The sequence below is a fragment of the Zootoca vivipara genome, chromosome 3, assembly GCF_965207765.1.
Source record: "Zootoca vivipara chromosome 3, rZooViv2.hap1.1, whole genome shotgun sequence".
Taxonomy (NCBI): domain Eukaryota; kingdom Metazoa; phylum Chordata; class Lepidosauria; order Squamata; family Lacertidae; genus Zootoca; species Zootoca vivipara.
In genome coordinates, this window is record NC_142586.1 from 53999232 (window position 1) to 54024276 (window position 25045).

Below are 25045 nucleotides of genomic sequence, written 5' to 3' on the forward strand. Positions count from 1 at the left end.
ACAGCTTGTGAATGGTGCTCACCTGCCATGTGTGGTGGGTTTTCAAGGTGCTTGAGAAAGCAGCTTTTCTTGGCTCTAAGGATTGCCAAAATATGGCAGTTTTTTTCTATTTCAAACTATACTGATATTGGGGGGGATGAAATGTTTCCAAGAGTTGAATAAAGACATGGCGAAAATCACATGGAATGAAAAAAAAAACCAAGAATAAAACACCAACTGTTAAATGATAAAAGAGAGAGAGGAGGCTTCGCGCTCCCCGACCTAGAGTTATATCAGGCATCCCCAAACTTCGGCCCTCCAGATGTTTTGGACTACAATTCCCATCATGCCTGACCACTGGTCCTGTTAGCTAAGGATCATGGGAGTTGTAGGCCAAAACATCTGGAGGGCCGCAGTTTGGGGATGCCTGAGTTATATCATGCAGCTGCAGGACTTTGTTGTTGTTGTTGTTGTTTAGTCGTTTAGTCGTGTCCGACTCTTCGTGACCCCATGGACCATAGCACGCCAGGCACTCCTGTCTTGCACTGCCTCCCGCAATTTGGTCAAACTCATGTTCGTAGCTTCGAGAACACTGTCCAACCATCTTGTCCTCTGTCGTCCCCTTCTCCTAGTGCCCTCAATCTTTCCCAACATCAGGGTCTTTTCCAAGGATTCTTCTCTTCTCATGAGGTGGCCAAAGTATTGGAGCCTCAGCTTCACGATCTGTCCTTCCAGGGAGCACTCAGGGCTGATTTCCTTAAGAATGGATAGGTTTGATCTTCTAGCAGTCCATGGGACTCTCAAGAGTCTCCTCCAGCACCATAATTCAAAAGCATCAATTCTTCGGTGATCAGCCTTCTTTATGGTCCAGCTCTCACTTCCATACATCACTATGTATAGTAGCTGCAGGACTACTATGGCTTAAAGATTGGATAACATTAAGGGACTCTGATGTACTAGACTTGGAGGGATATGATAATCGGTATGGGTGGCATGCCTATTTAATATATGAGAAGGTAAAGGTCCACAGGGGCTTCTTGAATCACTTAATATGGAAATCATTATATAACATCTGGATGAAGTACAAAGGAATATTAGAACCCAAGATTCCCCTGTGGACCTCGCCTGCAGAAGCACTGGCAGTTAAGAAAAAGAATATGGAAGGGGAATGGGCCACATACCAATTATTATTTGAAGGACAACAGGATGAGCCCACGCTGAAAAAATATAAAGAAATTAAAGGGCACTTGACAGGCTGGCTGCAATATTTTCAAATACATCAAAGATTAATTATTGATAAGAAAGCACGTCTTGAAAAAGAAACATCAAAATTTGAAAAATAATTGATATAAAGTAAAGGAAGAGATATCTCGCAGGTATATTAGAATGGGAGGTAAAGGAAGAACAAGTGAAAGTGGTAATGGTAAGATGGGAGCAAGACCTGGGTTATAATATTTACATGGAACAATGGAAAAATTATGGCCGGTAGACCTGTTATAATCTCATGGAAAACACAATGAAGATGATGTACAGAGGGCACCAAACTCCAGAAAAACCTGCTAAAATGTATAAAAATAGATCATCTATATGTTGGAGATGTAATAGAGAAATTGGGTCTTACTTGCATATGTGGTGGAATTGTATAGATATCTGTGTATTTTGGAACAATATATATGAAGAACTTTAAAAAATACTTAAATTTACATTCAAAAAAAGGCCAGAAATATTTCTATTAAGCATACTGCCAAAAGAAATAGGGAAATCAAAAAGAACATTGTTCATGAACAGGACAACGGAGATCAGAATCTTAGTAGCAAGAAACTGGAAAAATACAACAATACCTAATATGGCAGATTGGCAAATCCTAATGGTAGAATACCTGCAGCTAGCAAAGGTGACAGGAAAGATTAAAGGACAAACAAAACAAATAGTCTATAAGGAATGGAGATTTTTTAAAGAATACTTTAAAAATTATGGTATAAAAGGAAACCTTTTGGCAGAACTAGACTGACCCTTGTACAGTGGTACCTCAGGTTTATGAACACAATTGGTTCCAGAAGTCTGTTCATAAACTGAAGCGTTCAGTGGTACCTCGGTTTATGAACACAACTGGTTCCGGAAGTCTGTTCATAAACTGAAGCGTTCATAAACTGAAGCAAACTTTCCCATTGAAAGTAATGGAAAGTGGATTAATCTGTTCCAGATGGTCCGCGGAGTACTTAAACTGAAGCATTCATAAACTGAAACAAACTTTCCCATTGAAAGTAATGGAAAGTGAATTAATCCGTTCCAGATGGGTCCGCGGCCTTCGTAAACCGAAAATTCGTAAACCGAGGTGTTCATAAACCGAGGTTCCACTGTACTGTGTAAATATAAGTTCGTAGGGATGTATAAAGAAACTATGTAAGAAATATGTAACTGTGTGGTATAAGGTAATCAATAGACAAAGTACAGTGAGACTAAGTCATTTTTAATTTTTCTCTTTACAAGTTTCATAATTATTTGCATTGTTGGATGTATGAATGATGTTTGTTATATTATTTTTGCTGATTCTGATATTATTTGTTTGTTTCTTCTATTGTTTGTTTGCTTGTTTGTGTGCTTGTTCTTTTGTTTGTTTTTTGTTTGTTTGTTTGTTTTCCTTTTCCTTTCTATATATGTATTTATTTTAAAACAATAAAGATATAGGCCTATTACAAAATATGGCAGTTGTAAACCACTTGGTCTTGGACTGAAGCCCACACGAAGCTTAAAGACAGGAGGAGCTGTGGGGCAGCAGACCTGAAATACTGAATTGAAAAAGGATCCAGGTACTAGGGAAATTAACAGGAAGCCTGGAGGCAGGGTGTCGCAGGAAGTGAGCCAAGGCAGTGATGAACTTCAGGTTCCTGTTGCTAAGAAACAAGAATCTGAGGGCTAAACATCACGCCTACCTGGCTGCTATCTGCAGTAAACAGTACCTTTTGGAGGCAAATAACAAAGGGAGGGTGGAATAAAAGTAGGCAGCTTAAGCACACTATTCTAGAAACATGAGCAACATCACACACAGTTGGGCCATTTGAGAGAGCAAGGTGGAAGAGGCTGAGACCTAAGAAAACACTACCATGATATTTGTTTCTTTACGAGTTGACAGATTTCAAATATTCTTATTAATAAAATAAAGACAGGAATGAAAAAGACGATGAGGAAAGAAGGGCCAATCACGGGGAAGTGTAGGAAAAACTCACAAGAGATCTAAGGTCAGGAGAAGTGGTACATTTTAGGCAAGCAGAGGAATGTGGCAGATAACCAGAGTCCTGGGTAATAAAGGATGCTAGCCTAGACATTTCTCTGATAACTAGTCTTCCGTGTTCATAATTTTGTTGTTGCATGACAGAGCATTTAGCCATGTGGACCCTTCTCTGCCCAAAGTGGTGTTCGAAAAAACCAGGTTTATGGCCTTAGCGAAAACTAGGCATCAAGGTCTGTATTGAGAAAGAATAATCTTTATAATAATGTAGGGGTTGGCAACCTTTTGGGGGCTGTGGGCACATTTGAAAACTGGAGAAACTCATGGGTATAAACCAATGACATTGGCTACAATAGAAGGCTTCTTTTGAGCCTTATTACAGCAGGCAGAAGGGAACCTGTGGGCATCAGGGCGAATCCTGACATAAAGAAACATTTATATCAAAAAGAAGCAAGGAGATCAATTTCCCAAACTGAACATCGTGGGAAGCAAAATAAACCTCAGACTTGGCTGCTAGGCTCCTTCTGTAGGATAGGAAAACAACAAGCTTTCTACATCATTCTGTCTGCACGCTCTTGCTAAATTCCAACTTATTAGGGGCCAGAAAAAATGTTGGCAGCCTGATTTCTGACTCTTAACCCAGGAGTGCACTTCCTTCTGTCAGCTCACTTCAGAATCCTAAACACTAAAAACCGGGGGAAACCGCAATATAGCCAACAGTGCTTTTTAGTTACATAATTGAATCCCACACTATCTGACATAAAAGAAATTATACACATGTGTACTTTTAGATTAATGCATTCCATACTTCATTTTACCCTGATGTGCTTTTATATTGGTAACTCTGACGGTGCCGCACACACCAAAAAGTCTGCAAATTGATGCTGTCACCAAAAGATGATAGACTGATTCAATTAACCAATAAGTCATTTTAAGAGCACTGCTGGGAGTTACTTACTAAGGCCGTACACAGATTAGTCTCTCTTCAAGAGTTTGCATTCTGTCATTCTACTTCGTTATTCTTAGTATTCATTAATAAACCTTTGGAAAACACCCTCTTCTCAGAGGAAAGCAGAGTCTGCACAAATCTGCTTCACATTTGCTACAGTGCTGCTTTGTTGGGCTGAGCATTTACTTTGCACGAGGCAGAGGTTCCAGAAGAATATGTCCACTTCTGAGAACTTCCTCATAATCTGATGCAACTTGAATCCAAGGCAAAACAAGCTACTGTAGTTGCCAAACTCCAGAACCGCCTCAGAAGGGTATTTTTTTCATGGCCCAATTTCATACATTTTTGTACCTCCCTCAAACTCTTTATGTGGTTACATTTACTCCTTCATACTAATAGATAAGATCTCTTTGTATAACGCAGTATACAAAGATATAAAGTGTGAGATATAAAAACCATGGAGGTACGGGTGGGAAGCAGTCTCTAATGATATATTAAACTGGAAATTAATTTGCAATTTTTAAATTGCTAATCTGAGATTTCTTAAATTTGTTCATTTGTTTTTTAAAAATTGAAACTTAATAAAAATTGGCAAAATAAAATGAAAATTACTCCTTCATACATATGCTAAAGGTTGTACATTGCAGGCCAAAAGGAGGAGGAGAATGAGGCCACAGAGAGGGGATGCTGCTTCGTGATTGACAATTCTAGGGAATGGCCTTACCAGGCTCTATTTTACTCTCAATAACATTGCTTTTAGGAAAGAAGATGTAAAAGGAACGTATCAGAAGCTGTTTCAGGTATTTCTCTCCTCTCTGCAGGCTGACTGCGTCTCTCTAGCAGTGGTGGCAGCAACACTCTGTGGCTTCCAAGTACTGTACAGTTTGAGAACCACAACTAACTTCAGAGACCAGAAAGCAGTTTAGCTGAAACCAAACTGCACAATCCGGACTACCTCGCAAATGGTTCCCTATTTTTCACCCACCCCCTCTGCTGCCAGACGAAGGTTATTATTTATTTTATGTATCTGTTAACGTTATATCCCACTCTTCCTCCCAAGGAAGTCTAAATAAAAATTTTCAAGCTATCTGCAATATCCCCTGGTGGCTACAGGCTTGATGGTGGTTGTAACATATCCATGTTTATAAGAATATAAAAAACAGCACTTACCAAGACCTTATTGCATTCTCTGGGCGTGACTCAGACAGCTTCTAGCTGCATGCTCAGAAAACTGCTTCCAGTGGATTCAGTGCACTTCTGACCCATGTAATGGCTCTGGGTACACAAGACAAAACAAGAGGAAGAGCTTGAAACAGCTGTGCTCTCCAGAGCCTCCAAGACAAACTTGTGCTTCAGTTTCTAGGTCTTGATCTTGTGACCTTAGGGTGAGTCCTCAAATTACCAGCTTCTTAATGCTAAGGCCACATTCACACCATGCATTTAAAACACAAGGGTACCACTTTGAAAAGTCACGGCTTCCTCCAAAGTATTCTGGGAGCTGTGGTTTGCACTGTGAGAGTCGCTAGGAGACCCTCGTTCCCTTCCCAGTTCCCAGAGTGGTTTAAACAATCAATCCCTTTTGAGAAGGAACTGGGAATTGTGGGTTTGGAAGGGGAATAAGGCACTTTAAAGCTCAGGACCTTATCAAAAACTACAGCTCCCAGAATTCTTTGAGGGAAGCCACAGCTGTTTAAAGTGGTATCGTATGGGGAGAATGTGGCTTAAGGGAATACTGTTTCTCTAAATTGTAAGGTCTATCATTACAAGACAAGCGGAGAGCTGCTCATCCCGCACTTTCTCCCTGGCTGCCTCGGAAAGGGAGGGTCAGGCACCATCTTCAGGCTAAAGGAGCTGCCTGCCAACAGCTAAATATAGGGGCCATAAACACCAGGATTTTTCTGCATCAAAGTTAGCAAAACAATAGATAGTGGTATTCTTGTTGTACTGCGGTCAGGATCTTGCATTAAACACATAAATGTCAGGACTTTTCTGGTCCAGCCCTAGCAAAGTATCCCTTTATTCTTTTGTTTTAAGGGGTGTACATTCGCTTTCAATAAAATTTGCAGTTTACAAAAATTCCAAACAAGTTGAAAACAAATTAGAAACATACAAAAATATATTAAAACCATAAAATTCAATTGGAGTGTCAAACAAACAAGCCCAGCTTGGGGGGGTGGGGGCAGGATCAAATGGAATTTAAATATTATAGCTATTTTTATAGCCTCATTTCTCAGGATCGATAACTGATATATGAACTTGTTCTTTACTTCATAATTATAAAAAAAGATACAGATGAGAAGTGGTAGAAGGACTGCTAGTTGTGTATTCCTCATTTGAGTAGCAAAATGTTATACTGTTGACATGTAGGCTGATACATGAACAGATGTTATTACAAGGCAGAAATGGTTCTATGAGGAGTAAACTGGAATAATGTGATTCAGAGTATCTGAATACAGGCTTCTTGGGCCAGACAAAATACATATGGAATACAATCAATACAATTTATATCATATTTTTCCCAGTACAGTAGCTAATAGCGGCATTGTAGAATGACTTAGTGGGAAAGAGATTAGCAGATTAGCAGCCCTGCAACTGTTTTGAACTATAAATGGATCTTCCATATATAGATTAGCCTACCCCTGTGTTAGAACTGAGTTGTCACTGAATTCTAATAAAGTGAGGGAATGAGGCAGTTTAAAGCATAGCAGGAGAGGGTACTAAAACACGCATATATTCCTCCCTCCAACCATTTTTGTCCTGGTGGGCCTCCAAGACGGGAGGTAACTCTGAACTTCTTTGGGAGGCTTTTCTTTCTTTCTTTCCTGAATTAATAGCCATTAATTTGTGAAGCTTAAAGAACACGGAGCAAATACATCAATAAGGCAGTCGCCATCAGCAAGAAATTAACAATTCCCTTTCAAGCGCACCACCACCAACTGCAAGCTTATGTTATCTATAGCGTTGTATCAAAACACATGAGTGTATTGCTGAAATGCCAGAAAGTTGGGGGGGGGGAGCCTCCGCATGGAAAATATGTCACAGACCAGCGGCTGTCTAGTTGCAGGCACATTCGCATCAGGGTAATAATGCTACTGCTGACAGATTTTTTGACATATTTGGAGCAAGTGAAAGGTTTTAGACAATGGAAGAAGAAACTGCTCTCTATTCATTTGGGTTCTTTCGCTTGGGGAATGAGTATAAAGCAATTCCCTCATCATATGCAATGGGAAAGTGTTTTAATGTCAATTAGATCCCAAGAAAATCCCAAACAATTCCAAGTTCTTTCTGCTCCCCCCCCCCAGTTTCATTCCCTTTTTTCCCCCTTTTTACATCCAGACTAGTCTACCTAAGGGAGAGACTGATGTGCTATTCTGTTATTTGCAAGAGAACTTGCTGAGCTTTTAGCCTTCATCCAAGGTATTAGGCATTCACATACTGACTCAAAACTTCCACTACTTCCTTGGCATCAGTTAAATGGGAAAGTTAGAACTGCATACCATCCATATTTTGAAGACAACTAACCCCCAAATCCCAGGATAAACTCTCCTAGCAGTGTGTTTATATGTTAAACAGCATGAGGAACAAGGTAGTATACTGAGCGTCACTCTAGATCACCAGAGGTCCCCTGGCAGCATCTTTTGGAATCATCTTTTGGTCAGCAAACCTTTTCAGCAGGGGGCCAGTCCACTGTCCCTCAGACCTTGTGGGGGGCCGGACTATATATTTCGGGGTGGTAGTGGAATGAACGCATTCCTATGCCCCACAAATAACCCAGAGATGCATTTTAAATAAAAGCACACATTCTACTCATGTAAAAACACGCTGATTCCCGGACCGTCCGCGGGCTGGATTTAGAAGGCGATTGGGCCGGATCTGCCGCCCCCCGGGCCTTAGTTTGCCTAACCATGAACTGGAGATATAGGATGAGTGCCCCCCATCCCAAACTGGCCCTGCATTGCATCTGACCCACTGCAGCATCAGTGCTGTGGAACTCCCTCCCTTAGAAGGGTTTGATTGACCCTCATCATTTTAATGTTTGAGCGGCTAATACTATTGTTCCCACCCAGCTTTAGTGTCATTTAACCTTTCGTCTCCTCATTTTTTATGCTTACTTGTTTTACCTTCTTCTTGGTTTTAATTTAAGAAATCGATTTTAGCAAATTATTTTAAACTTTATATACTATGTTGAGTATACTACATTTATAAAGAAAACCAAGTATACAGTACTTTTATAAGATAGATAAAATATATCCAGTTCCTCTTGTTTCTGCACTGTTTTAGCTCCTTAATAACTGGGAGAAACAAAGCAAAGGAGAAGCATAAAGTAATAATGAAATTTACAAACTAGCTGAATCGATGTTCATTTTACTTAAACAATAGATTGAAAATGTGGGTTAGCAAGGGGTGTTTAAATCAGGTGGGTAGCGGCTGAAGGTGTGAAATCAGCGTGTGTATTTATTTCATAATGAATTAAAACTTGAAACCAATGGGCCCCATTCAGTTCATTATCTATTCATTACTCAATTAATTGCATCAATAACAAATGGGCACCAATGCTGTTTGTTTTTGTTACACCATGCAGTGCTTATTTCAAGCTGGGCTCTCTGTTTTGTTTTAGTTGTAGTGGAGCTAATTTCAGTGGTAGCTCCCTGACAGCAGCCATGTTATTTTTCCAGATGCCCTAGACATTGCACTTGCTCTGGTACATTAAAACTAGAAAAATAAAACTAGGAAAGAAACAAGAAACAAATGGAACAAAAGTGAATGTATGTAGTGAAATGAATATACAGTAACTTTAATGTATAAGGAACCAAAATGAAGCCCCCTTACAAATGAGCAATGAAATGAACGAAGTTTGTAATAATAAAAAGGAATGAAATAATCTTGCATATCACTACTTCTCCCTAAGACTTAACAGGTGCCAGCAAAGTTAATTGAACAAGCTGCAAAATGTTGATCAGCTTCAGTTGAAATAATTTCTTTACAGACGTTCATGGCATCTTCAACAGTAATGACTATATATCAGAGGAATTGCAACCTGCCTTAGCTGGCAAGTTCTTCTATTTAACCTGTAAATTGATGCATAAACAGGTTTATGAAAAAGCCCAAGTGTCCAATTCTTGCCCCACGAAAGAGAGCTGAGTCTTCAGAAGGCTCCTAAATCTTTCTACCCTTTGGGGAAAAGGCAACCTTACCACAAAAGCAAAGATAACTAAGATTAATGGGAAGGGAAGCAAAAAAACAAAAACAAAAAGCAAGCCTATTCCACAAAAGAAACGAAACTGAGAAGAAGCTAACAGTTGTATTTTGATGTTTATGCAGTGCCATCACTAGCCACTTCTTCACACCTATATTGGCTCATAATTCAACTGCCCTCCTGTTCTGCTCCCATCTGGGAACCAGCATTGTGTGGCCATTTGAGAATGGCTGTGGAAATATTGATGCTGAAATTCTAAGATCTCAGGTCATTGAGCTCATAGCTCTTGCAAACACACATACATATACACACACCAGCTGGCATGTTTGTCTCCTTCCCTGCCAACAGTGTTCGACAGCTGAATGTACTTTACTGTTAGTTGATGCCTATGCACTGAAGCTACAGAGACACAGTGCTCCCAAGGAAAGTGCCAGGAGTTTTTTTTCTAAAAATTAAAATTAACAATTTTTTAAAATCCCCAAAAATCTCAAAGCTGCCTACTCTTTCCTGTCCTTCTCCCCTCCTCCCCATTTAATACCTCCTTTTGTGAACCGAGAGAAAAACTCCTGGAGACATTTATCCCAATTGTCTGTTCTCTGGGTAATCAGCTCCCTGTACCAGTCAGCTGATCCTAATCCAAAAGTATTACTATGGTAACAAGGTCCTTCCCATGTCTCTCTGGGCAGAAAAGCCATGTGAAATTTGAATATTAGGATGGCTGCCTATTCAGCCCATGCTCTGCAGTTTCCCACTTCTCCCTGTTGTTATAACAGCCATCCAGCCACCAGGCCCATGCAGGAGGTGGGGCAGCAAAGTACACTTGCCCTGGCTCACAGAGGGCTAAACCGGCTGGGGGACATGCCAGGGACCAGCTGCTTTTTTCTTTGTTTGATTGCATAACTTTATTTTAAAAAGACTCCCGACCTGGTCCTCAGACAAGCTCTGCACAGACCTTGAAGTCTGTGGTAGGACTGCTTGAAGAATAGCCCTCCTGGTCTCTAATAGGGTCATCCAAATCATACATCTATTCTGAGCATGCTCAGAGTTCTTTCCTTGAAGTCCACATCTCATGTTCTGGTAACCAGAGAAGCAACAGGGCATGTTCCTTACTTTGAAGAGCTTTTGTTGTTTTGTTGTATTTGTTTTGTGACCGAGAGAGAGAGATTGCACGCAAGCAGCAATGGACACTGTGTGAATCTTTCTGTAATAAATATCTACTTTTATTTAATCGTTTTGCCTTTACTTTTTTCTGAATTGGGGAATTAGGAAGAGAAATGGTGCAGCTTGTGTATGTGTTGCAACAAACTCTGTATGTACTATACCTGTATTAACCACTTCCCTGAATTCACTCATTAAAAGCTACAGCAGCAGCTGGTTTGGGCAGGGCAGGTACGTTTTCCAGGCAAACCATGTGCTCTACAACTGAGCTACAGCTCCTCTCCAAGTGTAAAAAGGAGATTATAAAACAAAATGACAATATACTAGGCCCTGCATATCATGGTAATGTTCAAAAGATGCCAAGCAGGAGACTCGTATGTGGTGCCAGTTTCATCAATATAACACTTAAGGTTCATGTTCCTCAATTAAGGCTGTATCTTTATCAAACCTTCCCTACTGACTCACAGCCACTTTGACCATAAAAAAGTGGAGATAAAGTGAAGCCAATGTACCACAACTAATAACCACATGGAAGTACAGGCAATTGCATTTTTCATTATTACTTTTGGGTCACCTCCAACTTAAAAGATTCCCAGTGAATATCCTTTGCCAACTCTAGAATGAATGGATCATTCCACAAGCATAACGAGAGAGAGAGAACCAGTGAATGACAATCAGAGCCCTCAAACTGCTTAGAAAACAAATATGTGGGTCGCTGTTGGGAAGATTTAATGGCAAAGAACTAACACTGATTCTTTTTCCCCTCTCACCATCGTAACTGCTCTCATGCAGCATGTATGGCTGATTACCACGTTGTCATTTTAAATGAAGTTGAAAACATGCTGACAACTCAGTAATGTTTTCCTTTCAGCTCTACAAATGCTGCAGCAACTGATTACAACTGGATTGTAAGTACCTAACAAGAGCATTACAAAAAGAAAAAGACTAATGAGGAGAGAGGAAGTGGGGAAAATGGGGTGGGGGAGAATTGCAACACAAAAATAAATTAAATTAATGAAAAGAGAAGAGGAAAAAGAAGCCATTTAAGTAGTGTTCATTATGCTATAATTTAGAGCTACAATGGCAGTAAAAAACAATTCTGTAATGTATTCTCTTTATGGTTTCATGTCCCAATTTGTAAATTGTCTTTCTGCCTCCATTATTCTCTCTCTGGGGGCAAAACGGATGCATGAACTACTCCAAGCCATGATTACAATGTGAAACAGAAGCAGCCACAAACACTCTCAGGGTGTTGTGCTTGCCCTCCTTCCTGCCCCATCAAAAGAAGAGTTCTTGCTCACATGTGGGAATATTTGACATTATTTTGAATGTGCACATTAGAAGGTGGTGAAAACAAGATGTGCAAATGACTTCTGCTTCTACTTCCATTCTTCTAGTATAAAGTGGAAATGAGGAATTTGTGCCCTGCCCATTTGTGCATGTTTCACCGATCCTTGTAATGCATAAAGTGGGCTTCAGCAAACATTTTGCAGACCTTCAAATGTAAAAATTAGATGATACCAGTGTCGGATATGACTTGCGGTTAAAAATGAAAAACAAAATCTAAATTAAACCCATCTGTGATGCCATGAAGGTATTTCCGGCACAAATGGCTGATTAGAGGAGTTAAGTGCAGGATTGCCAATTAACTGGCATAATTACATCTCTTGTTTTTCAAGGGAAACGATGGTGCTTTTGTGAGAGCAAATTGTGCTTTAATTATGGTAGAATCCTATTTGCTAAAAGTGAGAGTTATTCTCCACACCTCAGGGGTTCTCAAACTAATATATCAGTTCTGTTTGGGCCTCCCTAATTGTAATTAAGGGCTTGTCCGGACAATCCTGATTGTTGAGCTCAGGCGCATCAGCTTCCTGTAGTTTAAGTATGTGCCGTGTGTCTCACAGCCACAGTGGTTTCCTGCTGGTCTGCCTCCTGCTGTTTTATTCAGTTTGCAAGCGTAGATGTGATTCTTGCCCATGAGCTGGCTTCCCATGCTCCCAATTCATGCTACAGTTGCCTGCATGTGCCCAAGCAAAACAATGACAGACACTTTATTTGATGGTGCTTGTCTCATCTCAGTCCCAGGAGGAACAGATCAAAGGAGCAAGGAAGCAAGGTCACATATGCTGCTTGCATGTTTAAGAATCCCACAGGAGAAATGCTACAGAAAGAGACAAATGCCCATTGGTCTAGTGCAGGAACAGCCAACTGGCTGCCTTCAGGCATCATTCAATCTGCAAGATGAAGGCTGCATAAACAGGTACCATTTTTGCCCTTTCAAATGATGGCTTCACTTTTTTCCCCCTATGTTTTAAAAATGTGTTTGGTAGCTCCTGAAAAGAGAAATAAATGGCGACACAAATATATTTCTACTACCAAAATGCAGGTGCAAAGTATGTATCCACAACGCACTTTTCACAAACCCTACCAAAAATGTTGGGGTATAAACAAGCAAAGAAAACGGCAACCTCGTGGTATCGCTGTTGCACCAGAACCAACAGCCAGGACTTTCTCTGTTACTACAGTTTGCATGCATGGATTCAGAGCTTCTATAACTGATATGTGTTCCTATTCCACATTGAATTTGTTGTGCTGGAGTCAGTAGCTAATTTCTTAGAGAACTGCAGGAAAAGATGAAAATAGAAGAATGACCTGATTAATGTCATTTGTACAGAAGGGGGGGGCACATTGCTGAGTTTTAAATATTCAGACTAATCCTTGGGAAGTGTAGTTACATCAGAAAGCTAAATGTTTTCCTACAGCTGAAGCAATCTAATTGGGGAATTAGAATTCAGAGTATGTGCAAAGTCCTATTACGTTGCTATTTGCAATATAAATCTTAACACAATTTTTACTACCCTACTCAAAGCCCTGTAAATAACCACTTTAAAACCTGCATCTCAGGTAAATGCCATTAATTCCCCAGAGACACAATGCAGTCACATTATTTCAGTTTTTATTGTGTCTTTATTATTCAGCTGTGTGGAGCTTGATCCTTGTGTAAACATTAGATTTTATTTTCTATAGTTGTCCTCAGCAAAAGCAGTTTTGGCTACAAATAACCCAAAGTATCTATTCTGCTCAAACACTTTCCTGCAGCCTCAATGGTTATTTCTTAGGTTCTATAAAGGGGGAAACAGAAGCACTAAGAATTCTGTATAGGAATGAATCCTCATAGGGTGTAAAGGGTTCATTTTCCACATCCTCTCCAGCCACTGAATGCAGACACTGAACCAGGACTATGCCCTTAAACACTGTGGGGGCCAAGCACACACTGCTAATATCTGCACCTAGCTTGCTCCATCTATTCAATGAGCTGCCACTCAGAGTTCATGTCCTTTGACTGATCATAATGCAGAAGCTTCGACAGGTTAAGGAAAGTACATACAGACCTCTCATTGTCCATGAGGAGCAGGTGCACTGACATTGGTCCATCAAGCCAAGTACAGTCTGCTGCAATTCTCCAAGTTTCAGGATGGAATGTTTCCTAGTCTTGCCACAAGAGATTCCAAGGATTGTATCTGGGACCTTCTGCATGTGGGGCATTAAGGTTACTCCCCATCAAGAAAATCATTTGCACCTGCAGCAGCTGCACCTTTTACTTGCCTAATGGGGCGGAGCTTCTTCACAAGTTTCCTGGCAGGTGGGCTGCTGTGGCTTATCAGGAGAGAGAGAGAGAGAGAGAGAGAGAGAGAGAGAGAGAGAGAGAGAGAGAGAGAGAGAGAGAGAGACAAGATGGCAGGGGAGATGGCACCAGGAGCGCCAATCTGGCACTGCTGCCTGTGTGTTTCTAGTGTACCAGCCTCCCTCCTGCCACCTTGCCCCTCCTCTATGCAACAGCAACCCTCCTTCCAGTGAGCTACCATAGCAATTCTGCTCCACCGGCCAGCCTCTCATGCTGTTATTGCAGTATCATTCTTTGGCAAATGTTCCCATATGTGGTATACTGTGTGGTATCTATGTGGCATAGTGGTCAGAGTGTTGGACTAGGACAGAGGAGTGCAAACCCCCATTTAGCCATGAAGCTCACTCCATGATCGTAGGTCAGGAATCAGCTTTCAGCCTAACCTACTTCATGGGGTTATTTTGAGGATAAAATGTGGAATGTCTGTTGCCTTGAGTTCTTCAAAAAAAGGGGGTATGATATAAAAATGTAAAAGGACCCCTAACCATTAGGTGCAGTCGCAAACGACTCTGGGGTTGCGGTGCTCATCTCGCTTTATTGGCCGAGGGAGCCAGTGTACAGCTTCCGGGTCATGTGGCTAGCATGACTAAGCCGCTTCTGGCAAACCAGAGCAATACACGGAAACGCCATGTACCTTCTTGCCGGAGCGGTACCTATTTATCTACTTGCTCTTTGACATGCTTTAGAACTGCTAGGTTGGCAGGAGCAGGGACCGAGCAACGGGAGCTCACTCTGTTGTGGGGATTCGAACCGCCAACCTTCTGATCGGCAAGCCCTAGGCTCTGTAGTTTAACCCACAGCACCACCCGAGTCCCTGAGGATACGATATAAATATATATAAATGAATTCCCTCCTCTGCCTTCCACCTCCTGGCTTGCTGTGGAAATTCTATGCATGTAACAGTGTTTTTGGCCTATGTAACTGCCTTTGGTGGGGATTAGAATCCCCTTGAAATACAAGTGCTTTGCAGAAGCGTTCTTTGAATCAGCCACCCCACTTCTCCTTTAAACATCAGAGCAAGTAGACAGATGGCGCCGGGGGTAGAGGGGACTCCCCCCCCATTTTCTTGCCTTCTGCTTTCTGTTTCTCCCCAAAGTTTAAAAAAATAAAGGGGGTGGCTCCTTCAAATAGAAGTTTTGCAAAGGGCCTTAAAACAGCCTGCCAGAGGCCCAAAGAGGAGCAAGGTGGCTGCCTTGAAGCCTTTGCAAGTCTCCCCAGTCTCCCCTTTGAATCCACCAAGATGGTAAATTTAAAGGGGGAGGGGGAGACTTGCAAAGCCATGCAAGGGATTTTGACAAGTGAGCGACCCTACCCACCTGCCGATCATGTGACGCCATAGTGACGCCATGTAATTGACAGCCCACCTACCGGTACTTGTCAACTTTGGCCTCCAAGGCCACAATCCCATGGAGCCAAAAAGGTTCCCCATGCTTGTCTTAAACCAAGTAGCAAGTGTTCTAGCCTGAGCAAGAAGGAAACATCTTTGCCACTAGCGTTCAAGAAAAACCCTGAAAAGACTGGAAGATGCTAGAATAAGTAATTTAAAAGTTGTCTTGCCTATGTCCAGTGCTTTACCAGCTGCACTGGCTCCTGGTGGAGTACAGGATCAGATTTAAGGTGCTGGTTTTGACCTTTAAAGCCCTATGAGGCTTAGGACCCTCGTACCTATGGGACTGCCTTTCCTGGTATGCCCCGCGGAGGACCTTAAGGTCCACAAATAACAACATTTTGGAGATCCCGAGCCATAAGGTGGTTAGATTGGTCTTGACTAGGGCCCAGGGCCTTTTCAGTACTGGTCCAAACTTGGTGGAACGCTCTCTCACAGGAGACCAGGGCCCTGCAGGATTTGACATCTTTCCGCAGGGCCTGCAAGATGGAGCTGTTCTGCCTGGCCTTTGGCCTGGACCCAGTCTGACCCCTATGTTCTCCTCCCTTATGGTTTTGATTTGGGCCATTTTAAAATGCGGCTGCATTTTGAAATTTAAATTGTATTTTAAACTGTATTTTATTTAATTGTTTTTCTTTCTTTTACGTCTTATTGTAATTTTACTGGTGTCAGCCGCCCTGAGCCCGGTTTTGACTGGGGGGGGGTATAAATAAAATGTTGTTGTTGTTGTTGTTGTTGTTGTTGTTGTTGTTGTCGCCAGTCAGCTCTTTCAAGCACTGGGAAATGATCATATTGTGCTTTATTGTGTCAACATCAACAATTGTATCCACACTTAGAGATATACTTCACTTTATATCACAGAAGACTGAAAATCTGTTTCTATCAGTACCTGTGTACACTGTCTGATTTTTTTGATGAATTCCTATCTTGATCCCATCAAAAGACCTTAATCCTGGTCTACAGAGGGTTTGCATAAAAGCTAGAAGTACCTTATCTGTCTTCCTTCTGCCTTTCTTCAGCACACACAGATAGCAGAAGAGTGAAAAACACACATTGTGGAAGAGCAATAAAGGAATGCTTTGTCACAGTACTGGATATCAGAAGATGAAACATTTTAACTCATAAATGAAGCATCCCCACCACCAAAGAACACCTCTGGATTCTTCCAAACTTGTGACACTGAACTCAAGCCCTACTTGAACTACAGTGGTACCTGTACACTTCAGGTTACAGACTCCGCTAACCCAGAAATAGTACTTTGGGTTAAGAACTTTGCTTCAGGATGAGAACAGAAATCGTGCTCTGGCGGTGCGGTAGCAGCAGGAGGCCCCATTAGCTAAAGTGGTGCCTCAAGTTAAGAACAGTTTCAGGTTAAGAACAGACCTCCAGAACAAATTAAGTTCTTAACCAGAGGCACTATTGTATTTCATAATCTGTCCAGCAGATTTTTTTTCAAACAAATGCCATTCCAATGGGAGCCTAAGAGCACACCCATTTATGGGATTAAAGCAAGGGTGCTGGCCCATCACCCTACATTGCCCAAAATTTCCTCCCAGGAAAACTAGTTGCTGACCAAGACTTTATACATTCATGATTATCCATATAAAACTGGAGTAGCCAACCAGATGTGGTTGGACCACACTTCTCATCAGCCCCAGCCCAAATGGCCAATGGTCATTAGTTTTTTTCCCAAAATTTTGAATTAGAGCACAGTTTGAACTGAGACTGGTGCCTCCATGGTGATGCTTTCCTGGGAAGAGAGTGTCTAGGCATGTTTGGGTAGCCTCCAGTTTAGGACTGTCTTTGAAAACTACTCCAAAGCTTCAGTTAATCCAAAATACAGCAGCAAGCTAACTCTCTGGGAACAGTTCAATGGAACACCTCTTCCTAGTCTTGGAACAACTTCACAGGCTACCATTAACTGCCTCACATTGAAAGCCTTTATGGAGATGTTCTCAGCTTTAGAGGTTAGGCTGGTGGCAACAGAGCAAGAGTATTCTTGACTGTGATGCCACATATGCAAAGCACTGTTTCTTCAAAGAGAATCATAGAGTTGGAAGGAGCTCCGAGGGTCATCTACACCTAAACTCCTGACATGCAGGAATTTCAACCAAATCATACATAACAGTTTGGCTAGCTCAGTTGGTTAGAATGTGGTGCTGATAACACCAAGGTTGCAGGTTCGGTCCCCATATGGGAAAACTGCATATTCCTAGATGATCCTCAGGGTCCCTTCCAACTCTATCATTCTATGACAGATGGCCATTCAACTCTGCTTAGAAACAACCAAGGAAGGAGAATCCACCAACTCTCAAGGGAATCCATTCCACTATCAAACCGGTCATATTGCCAGAAAGTTCTTAGTAATGTTTAGTCAGAATGTGCTTTCTTGTAACTTGAAGCCTTTGGTTCAGATCCTAGCCTCCAAAGCAGTGGAAAACAAACTTGCTCCATCCTCCATGTGACAAACCTTTAGATATTTGAAGATGGCCATCATATCTCCTCTCAGTCTCCTCTTTTCCAGGCTAAACATACCCAATTCCCTCAACCATTCCTCATAAGATTTGGTTTCTATGTCCTTGATCATCTTGGTTGCTCTCCTCAGCATGTGTTCCAGTTTATCAATATCCTTCTTCAATTGTGGTGCCCAGAATTGGACTCAGTACTCCAGATGTGGTTTGATCAAGGCAGACTAGAGGACGACTATGATTTCCATTGATCTGGACACTATACTTCTGTTGATGCAGCCTAGTTTAGCATTGGCTTTTTTACTGCTGCATCACTCTGTTGACTCATGTTAAGCTTGTGATTTACTGAGACCCCCAAGATCCTTTTCACATATACTACTGGCAAACCAACGTGTCCCCTGTCTTATATTTGTGCAGCTGGTTTTTCCTGCCTAGGTGAATAACCTTACATTTGTCCCTATTGAAATTCATTCTGTTAGTTTGAGCCCAGTTCTATAATATGTTAAGGTCATATTGAATTCTGATTATGCCTTCAGTGGCATTGACTACCCCTCCCCATTTGGTGTCATTTGCAAATCTGATGAGCATCCCCTCAATTCTTTCATACAAGTCGTTTATAAAGACGATGGACAACAATGGGCTCTGGACAGAACCCTGGAGCACCCCACTTGTCACTTTTTTCCAGGATGAAAAGGAACCATTAGTAAGCACTCTTTGGGTTCGGTCAACCAACCAGCTACAAATCCACCTAGCCATTATCTCACCCCTCACCTCTTTTTAACCAGCTTCTCCACAATAATATCATGGGGGGGGGGGGGGCTTTGTCAAAAGCCTTTCTGAAATCAATATACACTACATCAGGCTTCCTCAAACTCAGCTCTCCAGATATTTTTGGCCTACAACTCCCATGATCCCTAGCTAGCAGGACCAGTGGTCAGGGAAGATGGGAACTGTAGTCTCAAAACATCTGGAGCGCCGAGTTTGAGGAAGCCTGAACTACATCCACAGCATTCCCCTGATTCACCAAGATTGTAACTCTGTCAATAAAAAAGAGAGATTTATCTGGCATGACTTGTTTTTAAGAAACCCATGCTGGATCACAGCATCCTTTTCTAAACGCTCACAGACTGACTGTTCATCAGGTGCCAAATCTAATCTGAGAGTATGTAAGGGCAATTGAAGAGTGGGACCTACATTTTAGAAATAAATGTTCTTTCAGTACCAGCTGAATACATTTTTATGTTCCCAGGCCTTTTTAAATGTCATATAATTGCTTTTCTTCTTCTGCTGTGGTGTTTTTATGCTCTTGCTTCTGCTGCTATTATATATTTTGCTGTTTTTTGGAGGTATTGTTCTAATTATTGTTGTTTTTATTGACTCTTCTCTGCCCACCCTGAGAGCATTATTGCTGAAAAATTTTAATAAATTACAAAATACAAAGTCAGGACTGGGTAAAAGAGTGTGCATATTAACAACTCCAATTTTGATGGATTAATAATTTCATATACACATATCCCCTTAAGAGAAGGCACACAAGCCTTTTTATTAGTGATAGTCTGCTACAAAGTATACCTGCAAACAAGGAAATATGCTTAAAGGGCATCAACACTATTACTTTTAGTAGAATTCAAAGCACCTGTATGTTACTGAGGTAGCTCAGTACCTTTTGAAATAAGTAAAATGGAGCACATAACTCTCTGTGATTTACCAGCACCACCTATTGGCAAAATATAATATTAAAAAGGGAGTTCCTCTTAAGAGTTTTCTTACCAAAGTATATCTGTACAGGTTACAGATTTTATCCAGGTTCACGGTTTTGCCCCTCAAGCCCTTCTAAGTCTGGGCTTGGGCGAAGCAAAAGCTATGGTTAGGCAAAGAATTATAGACACCAAGAGACAACAGGACTGCTTAAGGTGCCCCAACTACAAAATTGTAGAAATTGAGAGATAGTTCCATTTGTGTTTCACAAGCTGGTCTCTGACCGTAATAAATTTGTTCATGTATCCAGATTCACACTGTTGGTCCTTGTTCTATACCAGATTTGTTCAGCCAGTCCTTTTAGAATGGCCCCGAAAACCTCCCCACTCTCCAAGAGGCCTTTGAAATGTATTTAAAAGCCATTGCTTTGAATCAACCACACTTTGCTTGCCACTTGAGGGCACCTCCCTCCCCTTCCTTCGCCCTTTCTATCACTTGGCTGTGTCAAACTATAGTCCCCTCAGAGCAGGGGACTCATCCTCTTGTACAGAGCAAGTCTGATGGCACTCTGTGATATAATTTCTATACATATGTTAATAATAAAACAATAATATTTAAAGTAAGTATTTTCAAAATTAAAAAAATCATTGGGATGAGGATGAGCACAGCCAGAATGATGAGTAGCAGGGTGGGTGGGTGGAGGGTGGGACATGATTGTTGTTTAGTTGTTTAGTTGTGTCCGACTCTTCATGACCCCATGGACCAGAGCACGCCAGGCACTCCTGTCTTGCACTGCCTCCCGCAGTTTGGTCAGACGCATGTTGGTAGCTTCGAGAACACTGTCCAACCATCTCGTCCTCTGTCATCCCCTTCTTGTGCCCTCCATCTTTACCAACATCAGGGTCTTTTCCAGGGAGTCTTCTCTTCTCATGAGGTGGCCAAAGTATTAGAGTCTCAGCTTCAGGATCTATCCTTCCAGTGAGCACTCAGGGCTGATTTCCTCAGAATGGATAGGTCTGATCTTCTTGCAGTCCATGGGACTCTCAAGAGTCTCCTCCAGCACCATAATTCAAAAGCATCAATTCTTCGGCGATCAGCCTTCTTTATGGGCCAGCTCTCACTTCCATACATCACTACTGGGAAAACCATAGCTTTAACTATACGGACCTTTGTTGGCAAGGTAATGTCTCTGCTTTTTAAGATGCTGTCTAGGTTTGTGGGACATGATAGAGGTGTATAAATTACTCATGGTGGAGAGAAAGTGAATAGAAAGTCATTTTTCTCATTCTCTTATATACTCAGGCCATCCATGAAGATGAGTGTTAGAACACCCAGGACAGACACAGTACAGAGTTAGACTATGGAATTCGCTCCCAACTTGGATAGCTTTAGAAAGGGATTGGGGAAATTCCTGGAGGGTAAGGCTTCCAGCCACGATGACTATGTTCTGCCTTCACTGTTGGAAGCAGTATGCCAGTTACTGGGAATCACAAGTGGGGAGAGTGTGTGGTTGTGTTTGGGTCCTCCTCATGGGCTTGGCCACTGTGGGAAGAGAATGAGCTTTTGGTCTGATCCAACAGGGCTTTCTTATGTACTAAATATGTTCATGTCTCATTGGAAGTGAGAGCAGTGAATTGGCACATCTGAGTTTGTTTTTTTAAAATCATTGTCGTTTTGTTAGCCGCTGTGAGAACAGGTTGCTAGCCTAGATGGGCCATTGGCTGCATCTAGCATGCTCTGCTTAGGTCATAGCTGTCAAGTTTTCCCTTTTCTCACAAGGAAGCCTATTCAGGATAAGGGAATTTCCCTTAAAAAAAAGAACTTGACAGCTATGGCTTAGGTTCATACAGTACTTCCGCAGAACTCCGGCTCCCTGCAACATGCCGCTACTTCCCTCTTTGTTTTCAGTGGCCCCATTTCTGTTGGCGCTCAGCACTTGAGTTCACTCTTAGAGAGGCAGTTCATGTGATCAAAAAAAGAATCAAGCAAGTGCATTTTTGAAATAAGCCAATGTTCCGGAGGAGACTTCATTATTGTAGCATTTCTTATACTAACAAGCATACACAAGAGGGAGCTCTAGGACCAATGAGAACTTCACTGAAGCAAACTGGATTTTAAATCTGAACAAAATAACCCGCACTTCATTTTTCCCCCCACCTGAAAAAACAATAAGGGCAATACAAAATATATGGAATGAAAGGCAGATTGAGGATTATATCACTGATTGGTTTGATGAAAGGATAACCTATGCAGCTGTCCTTGAAACATATTTGTAATTTTCTTATGACGGCTTCTTTGTTTGAAGAGCCTACCCTACATGCTTGATTCAGGAAATAAAAAGTACATTTGGGCGCATCTGTTAGGTGCAGGAAATAATACATTTCAGAAAGGCAAGGGCACATATTTTCAACTTAGTTGTTGTCATTCTAAGTGGGACAGGGTTGCATTAACAGGGTTTCCAGGTGCTGATAGATCCTTGTTATTTCACAGGATGTGGACAGGCTGCTTGGACGAGTGAAACTGACCACCTGTCTCCTTGATCTTTGCCCATCCTGGCTTATAAAAGCTATCTGGGAAGGGCTGGGCGATGGGCTCCGCGGGGTGGTGAATGCTTCCCTCTGTGAGGGAGTCTTCCCAGACCCGCTGAAAGAGGTGGTCATTAAACCACTTCTTTAAAAAAAATCTTTAGATGCGGCCAATATGGCCAACTATCGTCCAGTCTCAAATCTACCATTCTTGGGCAAGGTGATTGAGCGGGTGGTTGCTGAACAACTCCAGGCATGCCTGGAAGAAGTGGACCATTTGGATCTCTTCCAGTCAGGATTCAAGCCTCATCATAGGACTGAAACTGCCTTGGTCGCACTGGTTGGTGATCTCCGGCGGGCTAGGGACAAAGGTGAGAGCTGTTTCCTAGTTCTGCTGGATCTCTCAGCGGCCTTTGACACCATTGACCATAACATCCTTCTGGACCGTCTAGAGGGGCTGGGAGCTGGGGGCACTGTTATACAGTGGTTCCGCTCCTTTCTCCAGGGTCGTGTCCAGAAAGTGGTGTTGGGGGATGAGTGTTCAGACCCCTGGGCTCTCACTTGTGGGGTGCCTCCGGGGTCTGTCCTCTCCCCCATGCTTTTTAATATCTATATGAAGTCGCTGGGAAAGATCATCAGGGGGTTTGGGCTGTGTGTTCATCAGTATACGGATGACACCCAGCTCTACCTCTCTCTTAAATCAGAACCAGTGAGGGCGGTGAATGTCCTGTGTGAGTGCCTGGAGGTGCTTGGAGGATGGATTGCAGTTAACAGACTGAGGTTGAATCCTGACAAGACTGAAGTACTGTTTCTGGGGGACGGGGCGGGCGGGTGTGGGGGACTCCCTGGTCCTGAATGGGATAAGTGTGCCCCTGAGGGACCAGGTGCGCAGCCTGGGAGTCAGTCACAGGGATGGTGGTGGGGGCAGATTAGGTCATGGATCTGAACAGGGTGGGGGCAGTCACAGGGATGAGCTACAGCAACGCGTGGCCGGGCCAGCTAGTAGCATTATAAAAACCATGTGGACATTATTGTGATGTTGTGGCATGCAAATAAAATTCTGTTGTTGTTTAGTCGTGTCCGACTCTTCGTGACCCCATGGACCATAGCATGCCAGGCACTCCTGTCTTCCACTGCCTCCTGCAGTTTGGTCAAACTCATGTTTGTAGCTTCGAGAACACTGTCCAACCATCTCATCCTCTGCCGTCCCCTTCTCCTTGTGCCCTCAATCTTTCCCAACATCAGGGTCTTTTCCAGGGTCTTTTCCTTTAATTCCTCCTCACTTTCTGCCATCAAGGTTGTGTCATCTGCATATCTGAGGTTGTTGATATTTCTTCCGGCAATCTTAATTCCAGCTTCGAATTAAGCCTTTCGCATGATGAATTCTGCATATAAGTTAAATAAGCAGGGAGACAATATACAGTACAACCTTGTCGTACTCCTTTCCCAATTTTGAACCAATCAGTTGTTCCATATCCTTTAAGGAGCAGAACCAACTATTTAAAGGTTATTTAATAGTTTAGGTGTCAGACCTCACTCTTGTTCTCTTGAGCTAAATTTCTGATGATGAAGAGACAAGGAGAAGGTTCTCAGAAACAGAGTGCAGATCTTGAAGCAGCTTCATATGGGCTATTTTCTCCTGCGTACCCTGCAGTTTTCTCATTGCATGCTGTGACCAGCTAGAATCATAAATTGATATGACCTTTGCTTGCTATTAAAATATAACTTGCTGCACACACACACACCCCAGGAGATTCCATAACATTAATGGAACTTTTAAAGGTTTACAGTAGTGTGTTGCAATGCTTCCCCCCCCCCAAACTAGCGGACATTTCTTTATGAAATAAGCAGAGGAGATGAAGAAGGAGAAATAAGTGGCACATTGCGTGCCATGAAAGTTCCAGAGCTAACCTGAATTTGGAAATCAAAACCAGGAAGCACCTTCAGCACCCTTTCATTTTAAGGGTTCACTGAACATCTTAGATTCTGGGTTTCCCTTCCCTTTGCTACTTCCGACGCTGTTCTTACACTACAGTATAGCGAACACCACTCAATATATGGTTAAAGAGAGTCACTTGTAGCCTGATATAGTTGACACTAGGGTAGCCTGCTTCAGGCTGGTGCCTTCCAGATGTCGTGGGCTGAAACTCCCATCAATGCCAGGCAGCATGGCCTGTAAGTCAGGGCTCCATGAAAGTCCACCGCATGCTTGTGAAAGAGTTTCCAGGGAGAACAATAACACCACAGGAACTGATGGGATTCTCCCACCCACTGGCCCCATCTCCAACCTCTGTAAATTCAGCTGAACTCTGTACAAAACTTATGGAAGCTCTACACATGTGCAAGCTGTCCACGGAGCCTTTATCCATGTGGTCTGTATCCCACAAATAGAAGCCTATGCGTATAAAGTCTAGGCCAGTGGTTCCCAATTGAGAGTCCACCAAACCCACCCAGGGGGTACGTGGCACCATTCACATAACAAAAACTACCATAGAGAAATCAAAATTTTCAAAAGTAGGGGGTCCATGGCTTGACTTTTGAAAGGCAGTGGAATTTGCTACCAAGGAGTGTGGTGGAGTCTACTTCTTTGGAGGTCTTTAAGCAGAGGCTTGACAGGCATATGTCAAGAATGCTTTGATGGTGTTTTCTGCTTGGCAGGGGGTTGGACTGGATGGCCCTTGTAGTCTCTTCCAACTCTATGATTCTATGGCATGGGGTCTGGATTACTTAGCTAATTGGGAACCACTGCCCTAGGCAACTCTTTCAGAAC

The 25045-nt window shown here is 42.3% G+C and overlaps 1 long non-coding RNA gene across 1 annotated transcript in view; it reads right to left on the minus strand.

Moving 5' to 3' along the window:
* LOC148686252 (uncharacterized) overlaps positions 1 to 25045 on the minus strand; it is a 31127-nt gene that overhangs the window by 3962 nt on the left and 2120 nt on the right. The window contains exon 2 of the long non-coding RNA XR_015948963.1: positions 5328 to 5432. This is a non-coding gene — a long non-coding RNA (uncharacterized LOC148686252). The remainder of the gene's footprint in view (positions 1 to 5327; positions 5433 to 25045) is intronic.